This window comes from Pinus tabuliformis, chromosome 7 (genome assembly GCF_031772625.1).
Source record: "Pinus tabuliformis cultivar Carrire ecotype Pingquan chromosome 7, CPIR1, whole genome shotgun sequence".
Lineage (NCBI taxonomy): Eukaryota > Viridiplantae > Streptophyta > Pinopsida > Pinales > Pinaceae > Pinus > Pinus tabuliformis.
The window spans coordinates 224,264,403-224,291,885 of NC_142293.1; the positions used below are offsets into that span (position 1 = coordinate 224,264,403).

The 27,483-nt window shown below is 39.0% G+C and overlaps 1 pseudogene; it reads right to left on the reverse strand.

Annotated features, from left to right (window-relative positions):
• The window catches only part of LOC149246659 (pentatricopeptide repeat-containing protein At1g77405 pseudogene), a 39,643-nt pseudogene extending 20,277 nt beyond the window's left edge, over positions 1–19,366 (reverse strand).
• Positions 19,367–27,483: the final 8,117 nt, after the last annotated feature.

Here is a 27,483-nt window from a genome sequence, read left to right on the forward strand (position 1 = left end):
CCATTGAAAAGTAAATGATTTTACTTCATTCGCTAGTTCTATTTTTGGGTTTTCAAAAGCAAGATGCAATTGATAAGGAAAGATGATGGACCTAGTATTTAATAATACATAAAAAAATATAAAAGCATCATGGGGAAAGGAATTACAATTATTTGTATGTATAAATTAAATGATGATGTAGATATATGGTGAAACTTTCTTAAGCCTAACAAGATGATAACACTTTTCCATGATGACTATTAAAATGTATTTTTAGATAAGTGGATCTCATTTTTTGAAGAAGGATAAGAAGAGTACTAGGGTTTGATTTTCATATGATAACTTCATATTATAGGTTCATGGAAGTATTCAACAATATAAGGTCATTGTTTTTATTAATTCTAAACATAAGTTCATCAATGTTAACTTGGATAAAAGATTGGAAGTACCCACAAATAAAATTCAAAGAGCACACGTTTAAGGTAGAAATATTCAAAGTTTTAAGGATTTAAATATTGTCATGGATCCCCATGGTGGGTGTTCACATGGGGGGGTTGCCTCCACTGTTTGAAATGTGTATTGGAAATTTAATAAATATTGGCAGAACAACCCTCGAATGGTGTTTTGCATGTAATATAGTACAAATAGGCTTGATGAGGAATTTGGTTAATCTGTGGGAGGTCATCGAAGTGGCCATTTTCATTGTGTAGGAGTCCTATGAAGGATGATCCATATTGAATTCAGTTTATAGAGGTACCTCAAAACATAATCATAGAAGTTGTTGGGTGATTAATCCACTATTATGACATAGGGTGGTGGGAGAAGTTTATATCTCGATCCCAAGGTGGAGAGTAGCATGATAGCATATGTTGATAAACACTCTTCTTATTATTTACAATATATAATATGGAAACCACTTGTGTGATCTTGGAGGATTCTTTGAAATCACCATTTCTAGGAGGAATTGGTTTAAAGGAAGTATAGGCAAATGTGCATTCTATGATGGAGCTACTAATGCATGCAACCTTTACTATGGTTTTTAGTTGGAAAATAACTAGCACCAAGTGTGTCACTTATATATTTCTACGAGATATATTGAGGAGTTTTAGGTTTAGTATCATAACCATATTTGTTTCGAACAAATGCTTCATTACTAAACTTCTTGTTCTTGGTTTTTTATCATGTCTTGGGATAGTTGCGTTCTAGTTATTTTTACACTCATTTGGTTTATTAATTTTGGGTGGTTTGTTCCTTCAAATCCACTTTAAATCCTATTTCTCATGGTTCTTTTCTTTTGCCTCACTAATCACTCCCTTCCTAGTTTGGTAAAGGTTGGGTTTTCTCCAACTCTTATGATCTTGCTGCCCTACCACCTCTCTCAATTCTACTTTTGGTCCACCTCTAGCTTTTCCCTTGTATCTCCTCTCAAACTTATCTCAAGCTTCAACCTTTCCCTCCCTTACTGTGTTTTCTCCATCTATTACCCCCCTCATTATTCTTCACATTTCATGGTTAGGCTTTGACTCTCCTCTAGTGGGTGAGGAGGCAAATGAGGTCATCATGCACCCTCTATAACCCTTGATACATCTCCCCCTCTACCATCCAAACTTGTATTGAAGTAATTTCTAGCTCTGCCATGCCCAGATATAGAGATATAATCCCTTGAGTGGTTTAGAGAGTGATTATTGATATTGAATAAGTAAGTAAAATAAGCAAGAAGATTCATTCTTTCTATGATAGAAAACTCAACAGAGCTAACTATTCCTCTTGCAGAGAAAGATTCAACCTATATTGGCATATCAAAACTCTCATGGGTAGCGTACTTATAGACCATGTGTGCACTAAATAAGAAATTATGATCTACATGATTGAAGTAATGGAAAAAGTGGATTGGTTAAGTAAGAAAGTTTTAATTCTTACCAAGAAATTTGGAAAATTTTGATTTTTCTTCCTTGGATGATGACATTGAATTACATCCATCCATCGCAATGGATTCTCCTATAGGGTAATGATCAAGCAAGCCATATTTTTTACAAAACATTTCTATGATGGCACTCCCATCATCATGATTATTATTTTTTGTTTTAGTTTATTTTCTAGTTATTTTTATAGTTTGAAAGATAGTCTAATATATATGATATATGAAACTATAAAATTTTGAATTTATGTTATTGCTCTGGTTTCCTAAGTGGTAGACTAGTAGCTTGCAATACTTATTGATGTACATCTTTTTTGTAGTAATATAAAATACTCGATCTTACAAAAAATAATTCCATGGATAAATATGTGTTGCATTCCTATTTTTATGGTATATGTGTTGGCATTATGAATTATATGTTGTCCTTGATGGCAACCTACTTGATGAGTTGCACTTTTATGTAAATCTGCTTGATAAAGAAGTAAACATGATGTGTCTACATGTGAAAAAGAATTTGATCAAAGGCATAGCAATTCAGATGTAGAGGAATGACAAGTTGAAATTTTAAGAAGTATAGGCGGCATAGCAATTCAGATGTAGAGGAATGACAAGTTGAAATTTTAAGAAGTATAGGCGGGTTCTGTTAAGCAAAGGCACGTACACACGCGGGTATGAAGAAGCAAAGGCGCGTACAATTTCCGCACCATGGTATTCTAAATACCAAGGGTCCTTACCATGGTATTTCCCTATGGTATTGAGCCTAGTAACAAATGTTTTGATCCCATCTAAGAAAACCATCAGCTGGAGTATGGTTTTGACCTGTGGTATTGGATAAGGGCTAAGCTATATAGGGAGATGAAGATCAAAGTGGTAGTCTCTACAAGTGATGAATATTTTATGAATAGTTAGATCTTAATCAAATATGCATGTAAAGGGATGTTGGTGTTTTTCTTGATCTAAAACTAAGTATGTGCTAGAGAATTTTATGATGGATTAGATCCAATAGATATGAGATGACAATCTTGAATATGAGGTGATTTGATATGTGTTGATAACGTCTTAACGCGTGATTTTTTTGTGTATGTTGAGATCTAGGTATGTCTGAAGTTTTGTGTTGTAGCGAAGGTCTGAAAAAGAAGTTGAAAATATGTATGTGAGTTTTATAGCCTGAAAGGTGCGTACACACGCGGGTGTGATACTTAAAAGTCACGTATACGCGAGTTTGTTTCCTAAAAATTGCGTATACACGCAGATATTCTTTAAGGAAAGTGCATACAAAAACTAGGGTTTTGATGAAAAGCATGTCTGATCAGTTTAATCAATCTTACTGTGTTTTTGTTATCTGCCAATGAAGTCTTCTTGATGATCTGGGCTTAAATAATGATGTTTTGATTAAATATTGATTGATTGAAGAATTTTGAAGATACTTCTTGTTTGTGATTGAAGCTCAATGAAGGTTTTGTGATTGTTTCAGAATGATGCAATAGATATGAGTATGATTCAGTATTTATTTCATAATGGTAGTGGTTTAGTTTTCAGAAATCACTGATTTAAGATCTATATGCGAGTATGCTTCATGGAAAGCGCATACACACAGCTTTTCTACTATAAAGTGGTGTACATATTTTGACATATGGTTGATTAGGGCTTGTAGTAACAGAATCTCGTTTCTATAATGTGCAGTATGTTGATTGGTATTCTGGTTACAATGTCCTGACTGTTCTGGTTGTTTAAGCTGATTGATTTGGGTTTCAGTTGATTCGGTTGATTCAATGATTGGGTGGTTTTGTTGGTTTAGTGATTGGTTGGTTCTATGGTTGAGCTACAGTGATAAGATTCAGTTTTGATGATTGGTTTTTGGCTTAAATGTTGGTAGTGGGTCTAGTATGAAAATTTGATGAAAAGCGGTCTACAAGTTGTGATGTGTTTTTGCAAGTGGATCTAGTATGAAAACTTATGAAACGTGGTCCCCGAAAGAGTTGAGGGTTGGAGCCTTCAATGGTACAAGGGTGATTGGCTGAAAAAAATATTTGGTTTAACCCAACCTATGGTTGGGTGGTAAGTGGAAGTCCCTGACTTGGTTGGATTTTGTATATGTTAATAAGATATATTTTGCTAATATGAATAATGAGCACATGTACTTATTATTATGATGATTTTATGGAAGATTTTTCATGATTTCTATTCTGGTTATATCCCTAGTTCCATGATGTGCTCTAATTATGGCTCTAGTTCATGATTTCATAAATTATTGAATGGTTGATGAATGCATGGGAAAACAAGTGTTTTGCAAGTAACATGAGAGGGCATTGAGCCTTCTTGGTGATTATAAGATGATATTCAGAAGTTTATGATCAGATATGCATTCATGAACTATAGCTTTCATGTTTACCATATGTTTGACAAAATGTATATCATGTACTAGGTATGTCTCACTCAAGATCTTGTTTAAGTTTTGAATGGTTAGCATTGTTATCATCTTGTTTATGTTTTTGGAAAGTTATAGGTAGTTTTGGGTAGTGATATGGAGGCTAGCCTAAAAACCGCGGGCACAAAACTGAGGATTTTGGGTCATAACCACATGGAGGCAGGCTTATGGGTGCGCTTATAACCTCATAACTACATGAACAATGTGTCAAGTGTGTGTTTTTCGATTCAAGTCAGTAAAAAAGAGTTCCATCTCAGGGATTGATCACCTAGGGTAGTTGTTAGGCTCATGAGTGATCTATAATCCCTCAGAAAGACTAGTAAGCTTTCAGTTTGTAATCCCCACTTCCAGAAATGGAACTTGGAGATCAGGTCATGTCATAATAACACTCAACTAACATTTACCCTCGAGAGCTTGTAAAAGTGTGTAAATGTGGGGTGGAGGGTTACATTCAATAATTTCTCATGTAGTAAATAATTACTATTTTGAACATTAGATACTTAATATTTTAAATAATTAGTCTTTATAGGGTTTCAGTGGGTAATATATGAGAAGCCTAAATTAGGTATCAAGGTAACTATATGCATCTAGATGAGGCCTGCCCGCCTTGTTTATTGGAATGTAATTGCCATCATATGCATTTTAATATGATAAAAAATCATCGATACGAGTTGAATGAATGATCTGGGTTTCTCTAGATCATTTTACATACAACAAAGAGATGAATAATTATATCATATAATACGTACAAAAAAATTCAAACTATTATCAAGAATACATACAAGGATGGCCACATTCTTTCTTATCATTAATATCATAACTACCATAATGTAATAGAACTACGAATTGTAGTAAGGATATTTTATGATTTCAAAGAGTTCAATTTTTATTCATTGAGGGTTATTTCTTCCAAATGGAGAGAAAAATATAGTTATTAAACCCTCCCATATCATCAATGTATATATAGAGGATGATCAAGTTAGGTTTCATTAAAAGGAAGCATAATGTCCCCTTTCATTGGTTACTGGGAAAGCTCCATATAAGTTGAGTTTTGCATAGAAATGAAAGGATTTATTCATAATTTTTAGAAAATCTAATGGCCATAACTTATTATGATTGCAGGAATGTTTCCCACTATCCCTCATTTACCTAAATATGAGTTTCTATGCTTGGATTACTAAGGGCACAAGTTGAGTGTCTCATGGTGGGGTGGGGGGGGGGGGATTTCGTAATTGTTACATCATTAACCAAATTCTAATATAAATGTGACCTAGAGAGAAAACGTGTCTTAATGAAAACATAGGGGTGTAATACCTTTCTAAGAGTATATCATATTCCTCGTTTAGAGCCTAGGTTGTTGAGAAAAAAATTTCACAAGATCAAGACTACTTTTAGGGCACAGTTCAAAGTTTAAAAAGTTCCAATGATGGGGATAAAAAAATAGAGTTTCCAAATTATACTTTACCTCATTACCTTCCCAATTATATATTAGTTGCTCCATTTAAATAATTAATTACTCACTTAAAGCTATCACAAATCTTCAAATCGGTTTCAAGGATGTGGTCTAGGTAGCTTGCTTAACAAATTTTCTAGGTAGATGAATGTAACCACCCCTCCCATATCTAACCACTTCCATCGCCTTTCTAGGGTAAAAATGAGAGGAGGAGCTACTATGACATGAATCAACCTCCTAAGTATATTTAAGGAAGTGGAATCGACAAACTGAAAATATACTAACCTTCCTCAGGAGCTACAGGGCCCCCAAGAGCCAAACAACCACTCTAGGTGCCCAAACCCTGAGCTAAATTTATTTTATAAGGATATAGACTCTTAGTCACTTGCATTACAAGGAAATACAACAACTATAGCCCTCCAGTCGCATGGTTAACCCTGCCTCCCAAAGACTATAGTCTAGAATTCCTAGTTCTGTGCATGCAACCCTGGAATCCGAGCCACTTTCTTAGGGTTAGGATCCAGAACTCTACCGAACACTTGATATAACTTTATAGAATGATAAATGGCACTAGTACAAAGACATTAACACAAAACTTAGATAATAACGTGACCTAACCATGCCTAACCATGACAGACATTTCGTTAAACACATTGTCAACATGTAATCTACAGGTCATAAGTGCATACCTAAACATGGGGGTCTGATACTTATCTGAAAATAATCAAGGTCTAATGCCCTCTCATAATATCTACAAAAACATATATTAGGTCACACATTAAATAACCATTCATTTACCAACCAAAACATGATGAGGGCCATAACTAGAGTATGTCATAAAACCATGCTTATAAATAAACCAACATAATAACAATGTAGAACAACCGTCAAATCCACATAATAAAAAGTATAATTACTCATGAAATACAAGAGGAAAATTTCTCTTATTAACATATGCAAAAGCCAACCAAGTCAGGGACTTCCATGTACCAACCAACCATAGACTGGGATGAACCAAATCTCTCTTTTAGTCAATCACCCTCATGCCATATTATAAGCATGAATGTCGGATCTCATGGAATAAACCAAGAAAAACCAAACCAGGGCTTCTAGAGGCCAAACCACCTCAAAATTGAACCAAATGATTCCAACTCATGGTCGGACATCACTAACCATCACTATATTGGTCTCTACCCAAGTTGTCCAGGGCTCCATTGCATTTGTTCCAACCCATCTCTAGGACAAGTAACTCTACCCATAGCTGCCACAGGGATCTAGAGAGTTTGTCCAACCAAGGCTTCAATACTATTAAATCAACCCACCAAAGGCTCCAGAGCATTTTTCCAACAAAGGATTCCAAGAGTAGTAACTCAACCCAAGTTGTTCTAGGGCTTCCAGAGTGTTTGTCAAACCAAGGCACGAGGAACTAGTAACCCAACCCACAACCATAGGAACATGAGCACCAATAAATAACAATCAAGTGGGAAACCCACAACACCATGGCTATCCAAGAAATGGAAAGGCTAGGAAAAATGATGTCAATCTATGAAATCCTTCATGCCAATAACAAATCAGAACCAAATAACCACATGCATATACCATGCAAGCCAAAACTAGCAAAGACATCATACATGCAACTCGATACCTACAAAGAAAACCTATTGTAGTTGTTGATCACGTTGTCCCCTTGTGCTTTCCTACATTTCTTTTGCCTTCTTTCTCTAAATCCAAAGTATGCCAAAATCTTCCAAGAGTGCTCCAAGAAAACTCTAAGTGTACAAGAGTATGAGAGAGAGAGAATAGAAAGAAAGTGCCAAAGACTGAACTAACAAAAGTTGTGAACTGATCCTCGTGAGCCTTTTTATCATTGAGGCCTCTATTTTCTTCATTTTCCTCTATTTTTCCTTCAATTTTCCTCACATGCAATTTTGTGACCTTTCACCTTCCTTTTCTCCTATTTTCCATTATTTTCATAAATAAAATCCCAGTTAATGCCACCATTCCTTTGCCAATGCCTTTGCCAATTTCCATAGCCATTTATTAATCACAAGTGATCCCCATCACTATGTTTTGTGCTGAACATTCGGCTTGGAATACGTATCCCATGACCTTGGTCTTATTTTTCCTTTATTAACTTTATTACATGGATTTTTAATCGAGGCTATTACAAAACCCTCCCCCTTGGGGGAACACTGTCCTTGTTGTTCAATGACACCTATAAACCATCAAAACACATGATTACCATGGAGCTTTATAACACAACTTGATGCAACATTTACATCATATCATATTGTTGAATATGTTGGAAATTCATCAAAGAAGGGGGTCTCCCCAATCTAAAGTCACAATTAGACCTCACACCATTTGGAATAGGAGCCCCATCCGGAGTGTCAACTTGACTGCCATATATTCTAAGAGATTTGCATTGGATCTAATTGTTAGCAAGAGAGAGGAGCGTAGATGTTCCTTCAGAAAACAAGTAAGTGTGCCTGGTGAGTTTTTGTTTGTAAGCGTGTCAAGGTTCTTCTACTGCGGAGGGAAGGAGAAAGTGAACTCTAAGAGAGAGGTAAGAGTACCACCCTAGTAGAGACACACATGAACATAAAGGATTTTTCTAATATCCAGTGGAGTAGTCCACAAAGATGCGACGACCATTGCAACCAATACAACAGATTCTCAATATGATAATCACTAAAATAACCGAAATAGTTCAACAAATTTAGTATAAGAGAAAGAAAAAATGAATCATAAACATTCACATAATAGTCTTACCATTATTCATAATCCATGCATGAAGAATGTGTTGGTCATCATGCTTCATAATTTAAAAAAGTCCCAAGACACATGTATACATAGAACACCGCTATCTCCAATAGTGGAGCGTTGGATCCACCACTTGCTCCTCAAAAGAACTAGATTGTCTCTCTAATGCCTCACGGGAGGAGCCAAGGTGAAAATTCCCCTGCTCATACAATGAGGGTGTATATATAACCAATGGGGTGATGCTTCACATTCCTTATGACTCTTTGAATACCCTCATGAATGCTTGAATTCCTATGACTTTTCAACTTTACCTCACTCTTCATATTATGTATGTGTCCTTTAGACTTCCACTTTATAATGCATTTTGAATAGATAATTACATAATCCATAATAATGATGTGGCATATGTCGAATCGTGACATGACATGACACTACTGAAATGGTAATGTCAAGCCATTCTTGCTGTTCCTTGCTATCTGTCTTCGTGGGAATGCTCTTTTGTCCACCACCATATGGCTTAGAGGTAAGGAAGCTTTAGTGATATCAGGTCTTGAGTTGCGGTAGAAAACTGGGTCTGTTTGTTTTCTCTTGATTGATAAGCTTGCATAATCAACTACAAATATGTCTTCTAGCATGTTTCCCTTCTCAATATCCTTCTTCATCACCCTGTCATGGTATGATAGAGTACCTACATCTGCAATTCACTCATGAGAAGATGACATTGGTAAGATAAACCACTAGTCTAAGATGTTTCATGTTGCTCCACTAACTGAACCAAAACCAAGTTTAAGGTTGAGGGAGAGGCTTAGTGACTTTGAATTTATGTAGCTCAGGTAGTCAAGGGCGAACCATGAGCCTTGAGACTAATCAATGTGTAGTTCAAGCAAGACATCCATATTGCATAGTTTTGGGGCTTAGTGAGTCGGGTTGAGGGGTTTTGCATTGTTTTAGCCAACTATGTAATTTTGGAAGGCATAACAGACCTGGTGATTGTGAAATTGCACAGCTCAGGAGATCAAGGGTTGGGCTTTAGCTTAGAGACTTTGTAATACATATTTGGGACCATGCTAGAGGGTTGAATTATGTAATTTTGGAGGCGAAGGTCCAGGATTGAGCACTGACATTGTGTAGTGCGTAGTCTTGGGAGGTAGGAACTCCACATTGCATAATATCAAGAGGTAGGGTTGTAGCTTGAGGGATGGAACTATGAAAAGCGCAGTTAAAGAGGGCCATATGAGACTAGGTTGCTTGGTCGAAAAGTTTTCAGAATTTGACTAGGCATGGGATCAATGAAGCTAAGGTGAATAGTGATGAGACTCAACTGTGATCACACACTTAGAACACTTGATGACATAACAACATAGATCGTCCATGACACATGAAAAACATACTTCCCTTAGCGTGACAACTTTGCGATGAAATGTGACAATTACGACATTAAAGACACACTTTGTGATGACCGTGACAACACTTGTGCGATAGTGCTTAAAACTTTGGGAATGAGTGAAACAAATGTTTACATGGTAATATCAACTCATTTTCACAAATATAATTCATTGAAACCACAAAAAGCAACTTATATACATTATGCAACACTTAACATGTGAAACAACGACATTTTCCTTTTCTCGCAGAAGGGACCAAAACACTTAGAGAAAACACATACAATGGATTTCAATGTTTGCGATGACAATATGCAAGACAAAGGTAGGCTCCAAAATTTGGTGTAGACCAAAATTTTGGAGGGTGTTGTAGAAATGACAACACATACTACTGAAGGCATGCCAAACATATCATGAACACCATACTACTGATTGGAGATTTATAACACAACTTGATGTGGTATTTATAACATACATATGCGTATAGACATAGCCAAAACACGACATCAAAACATATACTGAAAGAAATCTGCTCAACCAATGAATAAAGAAGGATACATAGCCTGCATCTTACCAACCATCTCCCATGTAACTTCATCAGGCCCAAAGCGCTTCCACTGCACTTTAAATTGCTTGATTGCTCAATTCTGGAGCATGAGCATCTTTCACTGCAAAATTCACTGAGGTTCTAGCTATAATTCTCCTTCTGGTTCCACTTGCAATACAAAGTCATCAATCATATGATCAACATATTTCACATACTTATTAAGAAATGACACATGGAAAACATCATGGACTTTCACTGTCGGAGGTTGTGCAAGTCAGTAGGCCTCTAGTCCAATCCCCTCAAGAATATTGAAAGGCACGAAATACTAAGGTGCTAGTTTGCCACATGATACAATCCTAAGGGACATATTCTTGGGCTTGATGTGAAAGTACACCTATTCCCCAACCTAAAACTCCTTAAACATCCTATGTTGATATGCATAGCTCTCCTACCTATCTTGTGCTACCTTTAAATTTTTCTTGATTACTTGCATTTCCTACTCCATCTCTGCCAACATGTATGGTCTAATCAATAACTTGTTTACCGGATCACTCCAACCAATAGGAGTATTACAACTCTTCCCATGCCTCAAACAGACTCATCTTCAAATATTACTAATACTCATTGTTATACACAAACTCTACCAATGGAGGATACTATTCCTACTTTCATTGCTGATGCATGACGTACATCTTCAACATGCCCTCAAGAATCTTTTTGACCCTCTCTGTTTGTGAATGATAAGCTGTAGTAAAAGAAAACTTTGTCCCCAAACTTGCAAATAACTCTTTCCAAAACCTGGAAGTGAACTTGGAATATTTGTCTGACACAATCTTCTTAAAAACACCATGCAACCTCACTGTATCTTTGATGAATACCTATGCTACCTCACTTGCTGAATTCGTCGACTTCACTAGAATGAAGTGCGGTACCTTTTTCAACATGTCAACTACAACCATAATAAAATCATGCTATCTAGATGTCCTCAGGAACACTGTAATGAAGTCCATGGAAATGATCTCCCATTTCCACTCTGGAATCATTATCAGTTGCAGTAATCCACCTAGATGATTACACTATGATTTTACCTATTGACAATCCAAGCATCTCACAAAAAAATTGCACCTCTTTCTTCAAATTCGGCCAGTGGGAGAACTTATTAACCGTTATCAATATCTTCTGATCTCGGATGACCTGAATACAGATTGACATGAAATTCCTGCAAGATAAGCTTCTTGAGCTTGTTATTATCTGACACATAGATCATGTCCCTAAATATTACCAAATCATCTGTTGTGGGATGATAGTCCACATCCTATTCACCTGTTCCTTATTGCTATAACTTGTGCTTATGATGCTGGTACTTGTCATCCTATTGTCCTTCCTACCATATCTGAACCTATAAATTTGTCCCATATGAATTCATAGCTTCTATGTGATTTACCTGTACTCTTCTGCTAAGAGCTCCTGCAACCCTGTTACATTCAATAATTTCTGATGTAGTAAATAATTACTATTTTGAACATTAGATACTTAATATTTTAACTAATTAGTCTTTATAGGGTTTCAGTGGGTAATATATGAGAAGCCTAAAATAGGTATCAAGGTAATTACCTATTTTAGGCTCGCTTTCCTTGTTTATAGGAATGTAATTACCATCATATGCATTTTAATATGATAAAAAATCATCAATATGAGTTAAATGAATGATCTGGGTTTCTCTATATCATTTTACATACAACAAAGAGATGAATAATTATAAATCATAATACGTACAAAAGAATTCAATCTATTATTAAAAATACATACATAGGTGGCCACATTCTTTCTTATCATTAATATCATAACTACCAGAATGTAATAGAACTACAAATTGTAGTAAGGAGATTTTATGATTTCAAAGAGTTCAATTTTTATTCATTGAGGGTTAATTCTTTCAAATGGAGAGAAAAATATAGTTATGAAACCCTCCCATATAATCAATGTATATATTGATGATGATCAAGTTAGGTTTCATTAAAAGGAAGCATAATGTCCCCTTTCACTGTTTACTGGTAAAACTCCATATAAGTTGAGTTTTGCAGAGAAATGAAAGGATTTATTCATAATTTTTAGAAAATATAATGGCAATAACTTATTGTGATTGGAGGAATATTTCCCACTATCCCTCATTTACCTAAATATGAGTTTCTATGCTTGGTTTACTAAGGGCACAAGTTGAGTGTCTCATAGTGGGGGAATTTTCGAAATTGTTACAGCGTTAACCAAATTCTAATATAAATATGACCTAGAGAGAAAATGTGTATTAATGAAAACATAGGGGTGTAATAACTTTCTAAGAGTATATCATATTCCTTGTTTAGAGCCTAGGTTGTTGAGAAAATGTTTTCACAAGATCAAGACTAATTTTAGGGCACAGTTCAAAGTTTAAAATGTTTCAATGATGGGGATAAAAAAATAGATTTTCGAAATTATATGTTACCTCATTACCTTCCCAATTATATATTAGTTTCTCCATTTAAATAATTAATTACTCAAAGCTATCACAAGTCTTCAAATTGGTTTCAAGGACGTGGTCTAGGTAACTTGCTTAACAAATTTTCCAGGTAGGTGAATGTAACCAGCCCTCCCATATCTAACCACTTTAATCGCCTTGCTAGGGTAAAAATGAGAGGAGGATCTACTATGACGTGAATCAACCTCCTAAGTATAGTTAAGGAAGTGGAATCAACAAACTAAAAATATACTAACCTTCTTCAGGAGTTATAGGGTCCCCAATAGCCAAACAACCACTCCAGGTGCCCAAAACCTGAGCTAACTTTACTTTATAAGGATATTGACTCTTAGTCACTTGCATTACAAGGAAATACAACAATTGTAACCCTCTAGTCGCATGGATAACCCTGCCTCGCAGAGACTGCAGTCTAGAATTCCTAGTTCTGTGCATGCGACCTTGGAATCCAAGCCACTCTTTCAGGGTTAGGATCCAGACCTCTACCCAACACTTGATAGAACTTTTTATAATGATAAATGACACTAGTACAAAGACATTAACACAAAACTTAGATAATAACTTGACCTAACCATGCCTAACCATGACAGACATTTCGTCAAACACATTGTCAACATGTGATCTACAGGTCATAAGTGCATACCTAAACATAGGGGTCTGATACTTATCTGAAAATAATCAAGGTCTAACGCCCTCTCATAATATCTACAAAAAAACATATTAGGTCACGCATTAAATAACCATTCATTTACCAATCAAGACATGATGAGGGCCATAACTAGAGTCTGTCATATAACCATGCCTATAAATAGCATATAACCAACATAATAACAATGATAGAACAACCATCAAAGCCACATAATAAGAAGTATAATTACTCATGAAATACAAGAGGAAAATTTATCTTATTAACATATGCAAAAGCCAACCAAGTCAGGGACTTCCATGTACCAACCGACCATAGATTGGGATGAACCAAATCTCTCTTTTAGTCAATCACCCTCATGCCATATTATAAGAATGAATGTGGAATCTCATGGAATAAACCAAGAAAAACTAAACTAGGGCTTCTAGAGGCCAAACCACTTCAACCCTGAACCAATGATTCCACCTCATGGTTGGACATCACTAACCATCACTGGGTTGGTTTCTACCCAAGTTGTCTAGGGCTCCAATGCATTTGTTCCAACCCATCTCTAGGACAAGTAACTCTACCCACAGCTACCACAGGTCTCTAGAGAGTTTGTCCAACCAAGGCTTCAATACTATTAAATCAACCCACTAAGGGCTCCAGAGCATTTTTCCACAAAGGATTCCAAGACTAGTAACTCAACGCATGTTGTTCTAGGGCTTCTAGAGTGTTTGTCAAACCAAGGCACGAGGAACTAGTAACCCAACCCACAACCATAGGAACATGAGCACCAATAAAAAACAATCAAGTGGGAAACCCACAACACCATGGCTATCCAAGAAATGTAAAGGCTAGGAAAAATAGTTGTCAATCCAGGAAATCCTTCATGCCAATAACAAATCAGAACCAAATAACCACATGCATATACCATGCAAGACAAAACTAGCAAAGACATCATACATGCAACTCGATACCTACAAAGAAAACCTATTGTAGTCGCTGATCATGTTGTCCCCTTGCGCTTTCCTACTTTTCTTTTGCCTTCTTTCTCTAAATCCAAAGTATGCCAATATCCTCCAAGAGTGCTCCAAGAAAAATCTAAATGTACAAGAGTATGAGAGAGAGAGAATAGAAAGAGAGTGCCAAAGACTGAACTGACAAAAGTTATGAACTGATCCTCATGAGCCTTTTTATCATTGAGGCCTCTGTTTTCTTCATTTTCCTCTATTTTTCCTTCAATTTTACTCACATGAAATTTTGTGACCTTTCACCTTCCTTTTCTCCTATTTTCCATTATTTTCATAAATTAAATGCCAGTTAATGCCACTTTACCTTTGCCAATGCCTTTTCCAATTTCCATAGCCATTTATTAATCACAAGTGATCATCATCACTATGTTTTGTGTTGAACATTTAGCTTGGAATACGTATCCCATGACCTTGGTCTTATTTTTCCTTTATTAACTTTGTTACATCGATTTTTAACCAAGGCTATTATAGAACCCTCCCCCTTGGGGGAACACTATAATCAGTGTTCAATCACACCTATAAACCATAAAAACACATGCTTCTCATGGAGCTTTATAAAACAACTCGATGTAACATTTACATCATATCATATTGTTGACTATGTTGGAAATTAATCAACCAAGGGGGTCTCCCCAGTGTGATGTACCAATTAGACCTCACACCATTTGGAATAGGATCCCCATCCGGAGTGTCGGCCCCACTGCCATATATTCTAAGAGATTCGCATTGGCTCTAACTGTCAGCAAGAGAGAGGAGCGTAGATGTTCCTTCAGAAAACAAGTAAGTGTTCGTGGTGAGTGTTTGTTTTTAAGTGTGTCAAGGTTCTTCTACTGCGGAGGGAAGGATAAAGTGAACCTATAAGAGAGAGGTAAGAGTACCACCCTATTAGAGACACACATGAACATAAAGGATTTTTTTAATATCCAGCGGAATATTCCACAAAGATCTGATAGTCATTGCAACCAATACAACACATTCTTAATATGATAATCACTAAAATAATTGAAATAGTTCAACGAATTTAGTACAAGTGAAAGCAAACATGAATCATAAACATTCACATAATAGTCTTACCATTATTCATAATCCATGCATGAAGAATGTGTTGGCCGTCATGCTTCATAAATTAAGTAAAAGTCCCAAGACACATGTATACACAGAACACCACTATCTCCAATATTGGAGCATTGGATCCATCACTTGCTCCTCAAAAGGACAAGATTGTCTCTCTAATGCCTCATGGGAGGAGCCAAGGTGAAAATTCCCCTTCTCATATAATGAGGGTGTATATATAACCAATTGGGTGATGCTTCACATCCCTTGTGACTCTTTGACTACCCTCATGAATGTTTGAATTCCTATGACTTTTTGACTTTACCTCACTCTTTATATTATGTATGTGTCCTTTAGAATTCCACTTTATAATACATTTTGAATAGATAATTACATAATCCATAATAATGATGTGGCATATGAAGAATCGTGACATGACATGACATGACACTGCTGACATGGTAATGTCAAGCCATTCTTGCTGCTCCTTGCTATGTGTCTTCGTGGGAATGCTCTTTTGTCCACCTCCATATGGCTTGGAGGTAAGGAGTCTTTAGTGATATCAGGTCTTGAGCTGCGGTCTCAAACTACAAAGATGTCTTCCAAAATGTTTCCCTTCTCAATATCCTTCTTCATCATCCTATCATGGTATGATAGAGTACTTTCATCTGCAATTCACTCATGACAAGATGACATCAGTAAGATAAACCACTAGTCTAAGATGTTTCAAGTTGATCCACTGACTAAACTAGAAGTGAGTTTAAGGTTGAGGGAGAGGCTCAGTGACTTTGAAGTTATGTAGCTCAGGTAGTCAAGGGTGAAGCTTGAGCCTTGAGACTTGTGAAGTAGGAAAGCGTTCACTCTGCGGACAGAGACAACCCCTCTAGCCCTAGAGTCGGTCTAGTCACAGCAAAGAAAAAACAACAATTGATTCCCTAAAATATTCATCATTGGAGGCCTACCTCAAACCGGTGGTTGATGACGTCCCATTGCGCTACTCCAGCTTCCATTTCCTTCTCCTTAATGAGCAATCAACATGAAACACCACAAGAAAACAACAGAGAATGTAATCGAGAACAACAATGATTTATTTACTTATAAAGTCAAGAAATCATGAGCTATCAAGTAAATGTACACAAGATATAGGAAATCATCATTGATTGTATTAAAATGAATCAAGAGCAAAGCTTACAACCAAGTCTTGACGTCACAAGCCTTCTCGGAGGGTTTAGCCAATATGTTTCTTCAAGCATTCACTCTCAAGAATGGGTCTCCCAAATAGACAATATCTCCCTCTCACTCACAAGCTTTAATACAAAGTGAAGGCACTCCACAACCTCTTAACAAGCTATTAGCAATCCCTCACTTGTCACACTCACACCAAAGCTATCTACTAAACTCTAAAATACTAGCGGCATTGTCCAACCAAAAGGACTAGCAGATCATAGCAATGGTGAGTGATTTTATAGGAGAAGGAGTCTCCATGAAATGAGGGAGGGGGCACTTATCCTCAAGGATGGTTGCACAAAAGATGGAACCACCATCCTAGAGGAGGAAGGGCGACCCAAACTGACCCAACAACCAGGTCTAGAGACATCCAGAAGGCCAACTGTTGGAACAAATTTTCCCAATCTGGATCGTCACTAGCTGTGAACTAAGTACCTACAATGGCATCGCAAGGAGGCAATGCATGCAGACTGATTGTCATGATAAATAGCTAATAGCCTCGTGCCGGGCTTTGAAATACGACCATCGCGGGAAATAGGTGTACACCTCCGACAGTGGTGCGATGAGACTGTTTATGACCAGGGATCGTCACGTATATTAAGGACTTACTCGCGACGAGGTACAAACTTAGGCGAAAAGGGTCAACTTGCAGCATTAGAGAGCATTTTCTTAACCTTCTTTGCATGAGTGGGAAGACATGAACATGATTATTTGATACATGACACAGCAGAGGGACTGAGATGAGGACAGTGACAAATTACTGTGTAACAGATGCCCCCTAAAGCATGAAGCCCGAGAGAGTGGAAGGGGTGAAATGCTTTACAAAAATGTCTGAACTGGAACACCACCTTGAAGAACCTGCAGGCGCAAGTACAACTGATATCTTTTACAGTGAAATACATGTAGTCTAGGCATGGGGGCAGCCATCCAAAAGACATATGAAACTTGGTCTGTGGTATGGACGTAGCCACCTTGTTGACAAGACCATGATAATGATAAAGGTATGGTCGTAGCCATCCATGAAGACTCATGTATGGTCGTAGCCATCCATCAAAGAGTCATGTATGTAAGCATGAACCAATCCACACAACCCGAACATATGTAATCTTAGTCTGGGGTCTTGAAACCCAACCGATCATAGTACAAATTCTAACATGCAAATAGATGTGCTGAGGTCGAGCATGATAGAAATTCGCTTGATTACCGGTCAATGATGAAAACTGTTAACAAGTGCGAGAGAAACTGCCAATAATGCCAATGGCTCTCAAGGTACCACCCAGTACAATCCACTAAGTGTGAAAAATGAGCTAAATTCAAACACTCGTGGAATCACCCAATCGAAGACCAATGATGAAAGTTTGTTGTCAGGTGCGAAGAACTTGCCATTGAGGCATGCAAGTTCCAAGGTACCGAAGGGGATCTTTAGACCGATCTCCTGGATAATGAGCTGGTGTCGATAGGAAACGATCTGTCGCAGGAGGGCCATCATGTTTCCCCCATAAATGACACAAGATAAGGAATAAGTGGTAGATGGCGAAACAAAGTATCAGAGGAGGAGGTAAGGGTGAAAACTGCAGAAGGATTATACTCTTGAACATATCGGCGACACAACTCGGAGGGTGGCAGCATTTTAGTACCAAAGGATCGAAGGTTTGATGGAGACAACATGGATCAGATGGAATGAGACAAAATGGCACCCAAAACCCCAGAAGGCCAATGACGATGTGAGGATATCCCAACCCGACAAGAAACAAAAGTGTCGATGTTCAAGAGTGACTAGCTACCGTAGGTAACCAATGATGACTTCCAAATTTTTCCCCCACCATTGCCGGTGAGTACCCCAATTATTTTTTAAAACAAGCGTGAAGGGGATAGCATATGCTTGTAATATAAGTTTGACCTTCGGACGAATCCAACCTAGTAATAATTTAATGAGCCCTAGGGAGGAGAAGGTCGAGTCTCATCATGGTGATGAGTCCAATGTCATTAGGGTTTAATGTGTCTAACATAAGGAAAACTCAGAGTCTTTTTCTTGTTTAGAGAGTTTGAAAAGACATGGAAAAGAAAACTCCAGGGGGGTCCTTTTTCGTAAATTTGTGTCCCTCAAGCCCAAAAAAGTATAAAATAATACTTGAGAGAACCACTTGACCATTACTATCAAGGAGTACTTTTCGTAAGTAGTGCCCTCGATCTAAAAAAGTAAAAAAGTGATCGAAAACACGTCGTTTCATAACCAGTATCGAACTCGAAATGACAAAATTCTGGCAATCTTTTCATGTTTATACGGTCAGAAAAGAGCTCAAAGTGGACCGCCTTTGATTCCGTTTAACGAGTTAAAAGGGAAAACTCAGCAATCTTTTCGTCTTTTGAGTTGGAAAAGGGCTTAAAGAGGACTTTTGGAAAATATGGACCAAGTGTATACAGATCATGACATGTACCCGCCATCCCTGTTTTTGCACAAAAACACCACATCATAAGATCCATTCGATACAAATACATTATATATCTGGAAATTAGGTTAAAAGACTCAAAACCCTAGACAAAACTTCAAATTAAATGATAAAACCCTAAACCCTATAGTGCAAAAACCCAAAAATTTGGAAAAATCACTATGAAAAGGCTCCATGGTAATTCATTTTTACATTTACCTTTAAGTTTCTTTTTACCTTTGGTGATTTTGTGTGCAAACCTGAGCAAAATTCCAAGCTCGATTCCGACATTAGCAATCAACCATCTCGTCCAAGACTCCTAACAAGTAAGTAATCCCTCTTTTGCACTGCATTCCAGTGGTTTTTTCAGTCAATTTCGTGTTTCATAGGTGGTTTTCAATGGATTTTTAGTTCCAAATACACCTCTCGGTCGTCGCGGAAGATCTGCTCAGGTTAGCGACAACCAAGCATACTAACCCACACCACTGTCGAGATCGTCGCTAGAGATATATGTACTCTTGTGATGATCATGAAAAAAATGAACTTTGAACTCGAGTTGTCGCCACTGTTTGAAAAACAGTCGCGATGGCACCGTAAAGATTGAAATTTTTATAATTTGTGCATTTAAGTTTATGGAAAAGTTCCTAATTATTTTTTCCTTCAACGCATGGCAAAATGGCATTTGTATGGTAGGAAAGAACCCACGATGACAACGATGAACAAGAATTTAATGATCCTGGGTGTAGGAGAGCCCTACTTGAGTGTGGATTGCTGAAATTTTTCCTTACACTACACCTCCGGGCACAATCGAACCTGCTTGAGCTGCTGATCCGCTCATGGAACTCGACAGAGGGGAAGTTTGTCATCCATGGAAAGGACATTGAATTTGATGCAATGGATATATATTTTTTGACTGGTTTATCTTGTCGCAGCGAGAGACCAATCTTAGAGGGTACACGGGTCATCGGTGAGACCCTTGATATGCTGATAGCGCGTGTGTGCCCAGGGGTACGCAAGTCATCCACCAACGGGAAACTACAGATTCTGACAGTGGGGGACTTGACCCTTCGCTCAGTATTGTTCATGGTTATGAGAGTAGTGGGCTCTCAAGCACAACATGAGGCAACAAAGACTCATCTCTGGCTAGCTCTTGATTGCCTCATCCCGACCATGTATAACTCGGCCAAAACAATGGCCATTAACATGAAGAGGCAGCTTACTAAGTGCTGACAAGGGGAGACGAAATAGTTCAGATACGGATCCATTATGATCCCGCTCATGTTGGAGTCGGTGCCAACACTACAGCTACAGGACATGGACCTCTATATACCTAGACCATGGGAGACTTGTATCACTCGATGGGCACATGTTATGCCACGGGGGGGTGGTGGCCGACCAGTGTCATGGGGGATGCTATTCCAAGAGTGGCTGGATTGCCAGAAGGTCATTATCGAAGATTGGCCATATGTAGGCATGAATTTAAATGAAGACCCCGACATGTTACTCCCAGCTAGCAAGCAGTGGCATGAGAGAGGTAAAACACTTGATCAAACACCACACTATTTATGTGTTTTGTTGTTTATGATGTTGTTGGATTTTGTCATGCATATGTCTTAATGACGTTTCTATGTTACTTGCAGATGTGAGACCAGAGAGACCTGTAGTACTGGCTCCTGAGGCACAGAGGGACCTGCAGGGCAATAGAGAGCTGGCTCTGGTTCGCCCGGGCGGCAATGCAAAGGAGGAGATTTCCTGTAACCTTGAGGGCTTGACTGACGGGATCCCAGACTACAGGGGGATCGAGGAGGTCCCAGTAGAGTATCAGAGACATACAGTCAGAGTAACACCTAGGATACACAGGCTTTTGAGACGAGTTGCACGGGTAGTGGTCTGCTATAGAGAGCAGAACCCACCGCTGTAGACACCTAGGCTTTACTTTCTGTTATTTTTGAGAGACATGTGTCTCGGATGTATTAGGAACACAGACTCTATTTTTTGACATACACACTTATTTTTTGAGCACCTCGGTGTGCCATGCGATATATATATATATATATATATGCTATCTATGGTTTATTACTGTGTCTAAATGCTTCTATACAATGTTTGATTACATGTTGCGTAAATGTCTGTCTAATACATGATTTGCTAATGCATCAGTTAATGTGTTTAATCTTCTTGGAATGTGTTGATATGTGATAAAATCAAAATTTCTTTCCAATAATTTAACACGTAAATACAACCTTAAAATCCGATGATCTCTGACGAAATAACGCCCATTAAGTTGGTGGACAACAAGTTGAGAATCCAGATTCACAACCAATGCACGAATATCGAGGTTAATAGCCTTGGTCAGTAATTCAATGACAGTGCTATATTCAATGACATTGTTTGTGGTGCAACCCAGACAAATGCCTTGAAGGTCTACTAACTCACCGTGAGGATTGTAGATCACCCATGCCGCAGACGAAAGGTTCTGAGTACTACGGCAGGAGCCATCAGCAAAACCAACGTAAGGTGTACCAGACATCTGCACAAGAAGTAAAAAGACACAATAAGCGGCAATTATGCCTACACACCAAGCCATACATGCAAACACACACTAAAAACACACGTATGTACATAGCAAATGCACGAAATTCATGCATAATATTTTTTCAGATAAAGCCCATTTCGGGGCTTATCTAGAGGATTCCCTTCATAATCGATTAGCTCATAGGCCCCTTTTTGTAAAACACATTTCACAATGTAAGGCCCATGCCACATAGGCTCAAATTTTCCTACCCCCAGCTTATCATTTGCTTGATCATAGAGCAGGACTAGGTCTCCTTCAATGAAATAATGAGGGTTGACAACTTGGTCGAAGTGAGTTTTCACTCTCTTCTTCTATGTTTCAATGACTAAAGAGGCTAGTCGACGAGTCTCATCTAACCACTCTAAGTAAAGAAGATGTTCTTCTACTAGAGTAGTGTTTGGGAGCAATTCGATAGCTAATTTAAGAGAAGGGATCTCACATTCAATCAGAAGGGTAGCCTCCAAACCATAAACCAATTGGAACGAGGTGAATCCAGTGGCATCCTTCGCGAAATTTCGGTAGGCCCATAAGGCAGAAAAAAACATCAAATGCCAGTTAGACTTGAGCATGCCAATGGTGCATTGAAGCATCATGACCAAAACTTTGTTGACGGCTTCTACTTGGCCATTGGCCTGAGGAGAGTACAACGTCGAACTATCATAGCGCAAGCCTAGCTGGGTTGTTAACTCAGTCATCATATGATTGTGGAAATGAGATCCGTGATCAATGATGATAGCCTGAGGGACTCCGAATCGAGAAGTTACATGATTGAATAAAAATTGAGTCGCTGTCTTACCATCATTAGATAATGTAGGCATCACCTCAGCCCATTTTGTGAAATATTCGATGGCAACGATGATATATCCATGCCCCCCCATCCGAGCGAGGGTTACAAGTCATATAATCAATGCCCCATTTGGAAAAAGGGTCGACAATAATGACATGGTGTAAAGGAGTAGGAGGCGCACGTATCTTCTGTTGGTATATTTGGCACGCATGACAAGAGCGGATGGCGAGAATGCAATCCTTAAAAATAGATGGCAAAAAATAACCAGCTTGGAGGATCTTCTGAGCAGTAGCATATTCAGACATATGACCACCACAGGCGCCAGAGTGGCTGTCATTTAAAACTCATTCGGCTTCCTTGAGCGTTAGACAATGGCAGAGAACAGAGTTAGCTCGGAGACGGTACAGGGTGTCCCCAATAATGCGATAAGGTTGAGAATGATGGCGAATATGTCATCGAGCATTCTTAGACAAATCAGGACGAAAAGAGGACGTCTGAAGGTAGACAGTAATATCCCCGTACTAGGGATCGAGGGTGCTAATCAAGAACAGAGACTCGTTTAGAATATGATCTTCGGATCGAGAGGGTGCAGTAGCGGATGGTAGCGAGCAGGGCAAATAAGTGAAAATGAGGGATTTCTTAGACTTGGCCGTAGTAAAATCCAAGTCAAACTCTTGAAGGATGACAATCCATTTTGAGTATTTCCCCCCGGTAACTGACATGGCAAGATGTAAGTCATCGGGTTGTAGTTAGAAATCACTATCGTTGTACACAATAATATGTAATGGCGGAAACGTTGGACGACATAAATGGCCGCCAGTGCCAACTTTTCAACATAGGCATAGCGATTTTCCGTATCAAGAAGATTGTGATTGAGATAATAAACAACATGCTCGACACCATCATCATCGTCTTGAACCAAAACCATGCCGATGGTGCTATTGGCGGTGGCTAGATAAAGAGTATAGTTGCGGTGATAATTAGGTGGATGTAACAACAGAGTAGAAACAAGGAGTGCCTTGAGTTGCTCGAATGACTCTTGTGCAGCGGCATCCCAAACAAAGGAGGTATCCCGCTTCAATAACCATGTATAGCCTTTGGAAACTTCAGCATAGTTTGGAATAAAACGACGTAAAAAATTTGCTTTGCCCTGCAAACTCTGCAATTGCTGCAAAGAAGCAGGAGGAGGAAGATTCAAAATGGCTTCAACCTTAAGGGGATCCAGATGGATGCCCTCCTTGGAGACGACAAACCCAAGAAGTCTGTTAGATTCAACGTAGAAGACACATTTATGAGGATTAAGACGGATATGATAGTGTCGATAGTGAAGAAAAATTTCGTGAAGATGTTGCGGATGGTCGTGGTGCTTTGCTGAATGAGCCGGAAGGTCATCCAGGTAAGGCTGCACAATGTGACGAATATCATGGAATGCATAAGACATTGCGCGTTGGAAGGTAGCACCAGCATTCTTGAGACCGAAAGGGAGCTTCTTATAGGTGAAGGTACCCCACGGGCAGATGAAGGCAGTTTTGTGTTGATCTGTTGGTGATATATTGATCTGGTTATAACTAGAAAAGCCGTCCATAAATGAATAAATTTCACTCCCAGCACAATCATCAATGAGCTGATCAATGAAAGGCGTAGGGTAGTTATCTTTGGGACAGGCACGATTAATGTCACGATAATCAACACACACCCTAATAGTGCCCTGTTTCTTGGTCACAGGGACAATATTAGAAACCCAATCTGTAAGTGGGATAGGGTAAATAAACCCTGCTTTAAGAAGTTTTTCAACTTCTGCTTTAATAGTTGCAGCCTTTCGGGGGTGCATGGGGCATAGACGCTGTCGAACAGGTTTAGCACCCAAATACGTAGGTATTTCATGCACCACGATGCTAGGATCAATGCCGGGCATCTCTTCGTATGACCAAGCAAAAAAATCACGAAATTCTCTAAAAAGATCGGTATAAAGTTGAATTTCCTCTGGAGTACAGGTTACTCCGATATGAATATGCTCGACAACCCCTGGTTTAACAGAGATGTCGATAGGCATAGTTTGCGTAATGTTCCCCATATTGCCTTCAGAGAAAACTTGATGGATTTGAATAGGTGTCTGAAGGGGTTGGGAGAGGACACAAGAAGCAAACTACTCAAGACAAGTAATCATAGCCCCGTGGCTAGGGAGAAACGAGGAACGATGGTGATGATCAGACCAAGGAGGTTCCTCGAAAGACATAGTCTCGATGATCGCCTCATTAGAAGGAAATATTTCCTGCAAGGGATCTAAAGAATCACTATCTCCGAGCCAAGGCGATTGGATATATGTGTTGAGAGCCTTGCTCAAAGGAGTAGGTTTAGAAGATGAAGCTGATGCAGAAATGATCTTGACAAAGTTGAGCTCGACAGGACTCAACAGCATGACATCACCCCAAGATTCTACCTCATCAATGGGAGGAAGGACCTAAGGATCATAATAGGCAGAGATCATATTGATGGGAGCAATGTTGGGAGGTGGGAGCAAAAAAACACCCATAAGGGCAGGATCTTTAAAAGTTTCAGCACCCACACTCTCATATGGAATAGACGTATGCTCCACGTAAGGCACGTTGCCATTGAAAGAAGAGGAAGTGAAGAAGGACAACTGGTCTACCGTGACAATTTTCCCTTGATGGGGAAAACGAAGGACACGAAATAGAGATGAAGCCATGGCTCGCATGGCGTATGTCCAACTTCGTCCCAAGAGGAGGTTGTAAGTTAAACTTGCATCGACAACTTTGACCTCAACTTCGACTGTCTTTCCTTCCAAGGTAATAGGCAGACGCGGGAGGATACCATAAGGACGGGAATCTCTCCCATCAAAGGCTTCCAAGGTATTGGGAGACTGACTCAAGGTCGGAGAACCAATAGCCTTCCAACAAGCCACAGACATAATGCAAGTGGAAGCGCCTTCATCAATAACAGTGCGGTGAATAGTCTTAGAATTGATGATGACTTGAATAAGGAAGGCGATTTGGTGAGGTAGTCTCGGTACATGATTATCTAGGTCAAAAGTGATCAAATCTGAGTTAGCCGGGTCAATGCCACTAATGGCTGATAGCAATGGCTTCCTCTGGGAGGGATAGCTCTGGAGGACTTCTAAAGCGAACATAGCTAAAGGAGCTTGGGCTAAGTCCTCAACAATGCTATAGTGCTGTGCAGCACGAGCATTAGGGTTGTAGGAAGATTTCCGAAGCACTCCTTTAGGAGGAGGTCTAATGATTGACTCAGTACTAGGTCGGCCAGTACTAGACGAAGGAATACTAGAGGGGACCTCAGTTTCCTTCCCGGTGGGTGAAGGATATTCTTTTGACTGTGTACTAATATGGATGGGAATCATCCCAGCCATAAAGACTTGAGAGCTGAAGGTGGAAGAGGATTGAGATGGATCAACCACCATTTGAGTCTGTTGCAAAGGGAAAGGCTCTTTGAGCATGGCAGGAGTCCCAGGGGTGCCTTTTAGCAAACGACTAACTTCAGACTGCCTAGGGCAGTCTTTGGTATAGTGATCCTCGTCGCAAATAAGACAAGGATACTTAGGCTTGCACTTGGCACCATCCTCAGCCGGAGGCTTAGGGGGATCCTACTTTGGTTGATCATCTTATTCTTTCCTTTTCCCTTCTTCTTACCTTTTGAAGTTTTGTCCGCTGCGGTGGACTGGACGACGTTAACTTCGGAAGTTTTACCAGAATTGGGTGAAGCCTGAGAAGAATTTTCATTTGGAGTAGTAGACTTTTGCTTCGCAGGGTTCGCGGAAGATTTTTTGGAGGATGCATTAACAGAACTGATGACACTGTCAACAGATGGCATTGATGGAGCTTTGGAAGTTCTGGGCTGCGGAGCATCAGGAAAATAATCGTATAATGTACTAGACTGGGAGTAAACCAAGTCAAGATACTAAGCACACACAATAGCCTGCTCTTCAGTTACACATGCCCCCATAGCAGTGTCCCGAGCTATTAGACCAACGAATGAGGTTGTAAACCAGTCAGTCAGAAGCTGATCAGGGATCCAGAACTTAATCAGACGACGACGCCTCCTCCATTCATGAATATGATCAGAGATATGCATGGCCGTGTCTTGTTTCAAAGATGTCAGGAGGTGTGTACCCATTTCATATCGAATCAGCAACTGAAAATGAGTTGAAAACACCATAACAAGCGAGTTAAAGTCCTGAAATGTTCCACGAGCTAGCTCAATATACCATTTTGCAGCAGAGCCAGTGAGAGTCTGTTGGAACAGACAGAGCTGGATTGAATCGTCAAGCCATGAATTCGATGAACACCATAGGTGATAGGTCATGACATGAGCTTGAGGATCTTCTCCTGCCTTGCCGTCGAATTTGGGACAATCACCAGGAATCTTAGTTGGAACCGGTGGCCAATACGGATTATCAAGAATGGGATCATTTGTCAGTTTGGACACATCCGGCAATTCCAACGTCACCAAGAACGGTAATTGAGGGTTGAAGGAAATTGTTATAGCTCCAAACCTCACTCTTGATGTTTGTGATGCTGCACTCATGGCCTAGGGCAACCCCTCCTTTCAGACTTAGTCCAAATATTAAAAAAAAACAGAGTTTTACTCCCTATTCGCGACATTGCCCTGAGCTAAATGTGTGTGTACGCGGGTCTGTGTATACCCAACCCGCATATATGTCTTAAAACACTTAAAAAAATTGAAACTCCTTAATTTTGAGTGGAGATCGCGAGTTTTACCTGCTGATTACCTATTA